The 5,818-nt window shown below is 46.5% G+C and overlaps 1 protein-coding gene across 1 annotated transcript in view; it reads right to left on the bottom strand.

Annotated features, from left to right (window-relative positions):
* Nucleotides 1-5,776, bottom strand: part of LUZP1 (leucine zipper protein 1) — an 80,133-nt gene extending 74,357 nt beyond the window's left edge. Inside the window, exon 1 of the mRNA XM_005875235.2 lies at nt 5,712-5,776. The gene's annotated coding sequence lies outside the window, so the exon portion shown is untranslated. The remainder of the gene's footprint in view (nt 1-5,711) is intronic.
* Nucleotides 5,777-5,818: the final 42 nt, after the last annotated feature.

Below are 5,818 nucleotides of genomic sequence, written 5' to 3'. Positions count from 1 at the left end.
GCTCCCCTGGACTGACAATGAGGGGCGGGCCAGTGGGTGACGTCAGCGTCCTGGGGGCGGGGCCTGTGGCGAGGGGCGGGGCTATGCTGTACGCCCCTCCCCCTCCGTCGTATTTTACCCTTCCCCAGACTCGGACTCCGCCAAGTTGTAGGCGCGGTGGGAATTCAAAATGGGAGACAAAACGTCCTGCTTTGAAGAGGGGCACTCTCTGGGGTGTTGCGAGGACTAAAGGAGATAATCCATGTAAAGGTGGTTAGCCCGGGGCCTGCTATAGTGCAATCACTCAACAGATACTATTTCTATTACTCAGCAAATGTGGAAAAGGAACTCAGTTTGAGACTCAGGAGGCATGAGTTCCAGTCCCCCCTCTGCTATTAATTAATTGTGCGATCCTAGACAAGTCCTTTCCCATCCCTCACTTTCAACTTCTTTAAAATGGGAAGGGACGATGACCAGATGATCTCAAAACTCCCTCCAATAATTATATATTTTCTGTGGACCTACTATGTGCAAGGTACCTACAGCCCAGAGACATGGAGAGGGGAGCTTTCGAAGGGAGCCCAAGGCCCACACCCAGCATGGTGCAGGGCACAGCCAGAGACACTCCTGACAGATGCCCTCCCACATACTGGCACAGAGCTGCGTTCACAAGCTGGGGCACAGAAGCGCTGAGAGCTGCTTCCGCTGACTGCAGCAGCATAGCTGGTCTCTTGAGACATCTCTTGTGTAAGTTCCTTATTGCCTATGGAATAAAGGCTAAAGCCCTGACCTACCTTTATACACACACACACACACACACACACACACTGTAAAGTTTATCCAAACTTCCCCTGGCACACCCACTGCTTTCCCACATCTGCCCCATTGCCCATGCTCGTCCCTTGCTGTCTTATCTCAACTTACAACTCCTAGTTTCCCTCAGCCAGAAGTGGACTCTCCCTGCTTGGAATATCCACAGCATTGTGTCTAACTCTCATGTGGTCATGAACACATTTTTAACTTGTGTCGAAATTAACCTCCCTTTTGTTTCTTAGCACTTTCTCCCTTCCTTGAGGTCAGAACCCACACATGTTCCACAAACCATGTAGTTGTCGTTCTTATTTTCGTTATTATTATCATCAATATTATTTCTAGCTTGTAACACCACATGGCACCTCTAGTGATAATCCACCCAATCATGACACAGTAGAAGACTCTGAAGTCCTGAGGGAGGAAGAGGCTCCCTGAAAGTGGCCCTGCAGAGGACTGCCATTGGAACAGGAACCAACACTCCAGTTTCTAGCCCCCAGGGGGATTCTGCTGAGGCATATCTGACACACCAGGTTATCTCTGTCACTTGCCACCTCCTCAAAAGTGGGGACAGCTTCAAGTTCTCTCTGCAAATGCTTCTCTCTCTCTCTCTCTCTCTCTCTCTCTCTCTCTGCAAATTCTTTGCAGCAGAGCTGACCCATTTCTCCCTCATGCCTTTCTCCTCTCACTTTCCTTATAAGAGATGGATCTGTGTTAAACTGCCCTTGGCATCTCTGCAGTCCACTAGGAGGGCTGCAGCAAAGCGCTGGGCGTTTCCAGAGTGCTGGCCTGTGGGAAGAGGGAAAGGGTTTGGGGATTCTGATTAATTTCCTGCACTGAAGACAGGCAAATGGCTGTCCTGAAATGCCTGGGCTGGTCCTCAGGGCCCCTAACAAATTGAGGCTTATTTTTAGAATAGGAAATTCAAAAACGCTACTTCCCATGAAAATCCAGCGTGGCCACAGGACGGCTGCAGGCAAAGAACGGGCCTTTACTGAGTCTTTCCCATGTAGTGACTCTGATTCCAAGCTTTGCAAACCCTTGGAAGAGAGAACCCAGGACGCACAGGGGAGGTTCTGAAGACAGAACTTTCTCCCCGAGACCGATGACCCCATCTGCCACTTATTCATTCACTCACACCAAAGCTTTGGCACAAGACAAATCAGGATTCAAATCTCAGCTCCACCACTTACCAATTGTGTGACCTTGGACTTGCAACCTCTGCACCTCAGTTTCTCACCTAAAAAATAGGAATAATCTCTCTGGCCGGGTGGCTCAGTTAGTTGGAGTGTCGTTCCATACACCAAAGTGTTGTGGGCTCGATTCCCAGTTAGGGCACATACCTAGGTGCATATGGGAGACAACCAATGGATGTTTCTCTCACACATTGATTTTTTTCTCTCTCTCCCTTCCTCTCTCTCTCTCTAAAATAATTAATTAATTAATTAATTAATTAACATATCCTTGGGTGAAGATAAAAAATGGGAATAATAATAGCACCTATCTCATACAGTGACTGTGATGATAAATGAAATAACATGTGAAAGAGCTTAGTTCAGAGCCTGGCACCCAGTTCATGCCAGGATATGGTGGCTGCTATTACTATTTCATGATGTCCTCCCAGAAAGGCCCCACATGTGCTGGCCTCTGGGCTGTAGGGCTAACTACTGACAGTCTTGACTTCATAAGCTCAGTTGGTAAAAGGAATGAGGTAGATTTGCATGATCAGGCAAGAAAATGCATCTACTGGGTATTGTTAAATGATAAGAGTAAGTTGCAGAATTACAGGTACAGTAGGATCCATAGTTATAACTTTAATATACCAGGTATGCTTAATGTATACATAAAATATGAAAAATAGCCCTAACCGGTTTGGCTCAGTGGATAGAGCGTTGGCCTGTGGACTGAAAGGTCCCGGGTTCGATTCCGGTCAAGAGCTACCTTGGTTGTGGGCTCATCCCCGGTAGGAGATGTGCAGGAGGCAGCTGATCGATGTTTCTCTCTCATCGATGTTTCTAACTCTCTATCCCTCTCCCTTCCTCTCTGTAAAAAATCAATAAAAAAATATGGAAAATATAGAGAACTAAATAGGAGGCTCTCACCTTTCTTCTTACTGTTTGACATGTTTGTGTGTATGTGTGTGTGTATGTGTGTGCATGTGGCAGGAACTTTCAAAAAAAGACTACTAGATGCTAAGAGGGAAAAAGAAAGGGGAGAAAACACAGCTACAAGACAGGTCAGCAGTGGGCATCTGAATCATAGAAAGTTCCACAGCTCACATCTCATTCTTCATGGCACTCCAGAAAAAGCCCCTGCCCAGAAATTCTCACTTCCCCCCCTCCCCAGCCCTTAGCTTCATTTGAACTTTCAATGCTACAGCCAAAGGTAAGACTCCCAACAGAGCTCCCAGAAACCATGGCAAAGCCAGTAGAAAATACTTTTAAGCAGAAATTTTTTTCTCCCTGTTCTATGCCCTCCTGCACCTCCCAAAGAATAACAATATGTCACCATCATGTGCCTACTGTGCCCAAAATTTGCACTTTCATGTTCCTCATGATATCTGTCTGCAATTTAATTTTAAAATAATTTTCTTCTATTTCTTTTTTTTTTATGCTTTAGAAAGAGAAGGGAAAAGGGTAGAGAGAAAAATGTGAAAGATAAACATAGATCTATTGCCCCCTGTACACACCCCAACTGAGATCGAACCCAAAACCTAGGCATGTGCCCTGACCAGGAATTGAACCTGAAACCTTTCGGTGCATGGGATGACCATGCACTGAATTGAGCCACACATGCCAGGGCTGCAATTTAAATTTTTTACAAGGAAGTTCTATTACTTAGTCATCAGGAAAAATGGTATATATAAAATATATAAAAGTGCTAACCAAGCTGGGGTTGGTTCACTTTTGTTGATTTGAAAACAATAAAATATAACATTGTGATTGAGGCAAGTGCTAAGGTTCATAGGAGTCATAGAAAGGGAAAGTGGAAAGAGATAAAATCACCCTAAATTTCTCCTACTATCCCCCAAAAGGCATGATTTACATTTACATTTCAGGCCACCCACCAGGACCTATATTTCATTCATTCATTCATTCATTCATTCAACAGACACTTAAGGATTCTTTACTATAAACCAAGCATCATACTGGGTACTTTATAGTTACTATCCCATGTAGGTTATGGGGGTTATTATTCTGATCTTGCAGATTAAGGAAACAAGGCTCAAGTAGGTAAAGTAACTTGCCCAAAGTCTCACATCTAATGGGATCTAAACCAAGGCCTTCACAACATCAAAGCTCAATTCCTGAATGATGTGGGCTGAATTACGAAGCCAGTGAGCCGTGCACTCGGGCAGCCATGGTGGCCTGACTGGCCTTGGGCAAGTCACTGAACCCTTCTCAGCAGTAGTTTCCCCATCTCTGCGGGATGAGGGCATACCTGGATATTTTGTGCAAATTAAGTGTCTTGCAAAGTTGTAACACATAATACAAAGGGAAGTCGTTGGGTCAGCTGTTCCAGGACTGAATCCCACTCATCTTTGGATCTCTTGGTGCTGTCCCCCTTATTGTGTAGCCCCATTAAGGTTTATCCCCCATTAAGGCATTTAGGACAGTCTTTCTTGCATGAACTCATACTATGCCCCCCAGTAGCCTGGGACCTCCTCAAGGATGGGAATGATGCTTATTCATTTCTGAACCTTCTGCCCCCACTACAGTGTCTGCTATGCATCCCCCCATTCCTTTACTTATTTATTTCATAACAAATGGCTGAGAGCCCAACATGCGCCAGGCACTGCACAAACTATAAGACAACAAAGATCTGGAGAGACAAGACAACATTAAACACAATTAATTATTTCATAACAATTGCATTAAGTGCCACAAGGTTTCAGGCCAGGTGCTACGAGGGCTTTGGGGATGCAAAGTGGGGACCGAGCTCAATCCAGGACACAGGAAAGGCTTCCTAAAGGAGGTGGCCTTGAGGCTCAGAGAGGTTAAGAAACTTGCTCAAGGTCACACAGCTGGTAAGGGGGAAAGCTGGGATTTTAACCCAGAATGCCTGACTCCATAGCCCATGTTCTGTCTGCTATACAACACTGCCTTTTTATCTCTTCCATCTTATTCTTCCCTGGCTCTTATTCATGCGAAGGGAGCAAGGTCTATCTAACACTGAATGCACTAAAGCAATGTTTTTCCCAGCTTTGGGGATTAGGGACCCTCTTTGAGAATCTGGTGAAATCCATGAAACTCTCCCAGAAACAACATGTATACAGACACCCCCCACAAAATCATGCCTACAGTTTCAGGGGGGTCATAGGCATCCTGACGCTCAGCTTTAGAACCCACACCATGGAGGACCATAGGACCTTAGAGTGAGATCCTCAAAACTTCAGAAAGACACCAGGGCCCCATGGGGACCTCAACTGCCCAAACAGACCCCAGGATCCTATAGAAATATTTTCAAGATCCAAGAGAAAGAAGATCCTGGGATCCTGTAGGAACCCCAAGTCCTCCGAAGTAACAGCAGGGCCCTGCAGAGATATTCCCAAGATGCTTTGGGCTGTGCAGGAACCTCAGGCCCCCTTACAGCACAGGTTCCCCTGCGGCCTTGGAAAGCTGTGGTTCTTAACCATCTGGGCGGTCCCTGACACCTTAGAAACTCTCAAGAAAAATGCAACACACAACATGTTCCACACAAAACCGAGGGGCTTACTGACCTCTGGGAGGCCATCAGTAGCCCCCAGATTCTGACCTCCTGTTCTTGAGCTTCCACAAGAACAGGACCCCACCCCCCGCCCCTGAACCACTCAAGAACCTGGACCAGGACTACAGACTCAAGGCACAAACTTTAGAGTCAAAACAGACCAGGAGTTGAATCCTGGCCCTGTCGTTTTCTCGCCATGACCTTGGACCACTCACCGACAAACCCTCAGGCTTCAGCATCTCGCCTCCCAAAAGAGAGGGTTGGGCAAGTCTCCCTCCCCAGCCCAGCCCCGGCGGCGTGGGCTCCGTGCCGGTGGGCGATG

The sequence above is a fragment of the Myotis brandtii genome, unplaced genomic scaffold (genome assembly GCF_000412655.1).
Source record: "Myotis brandtii unplaced genomic scaffold, ASM41265v1 scaffold456, whole genome shotgun sequence".
Taxonomy (NCBI): Eukaryota; Metazoa; Chordata; class Mammalia; order Chiroptera; family Vespertilionidae; genus Myotis; species Myotis brandtii.
Note: the sequence above shows the minus strand (reverse complement) of the source record. Positions and strands in the feature narration are given on the sequence as shown.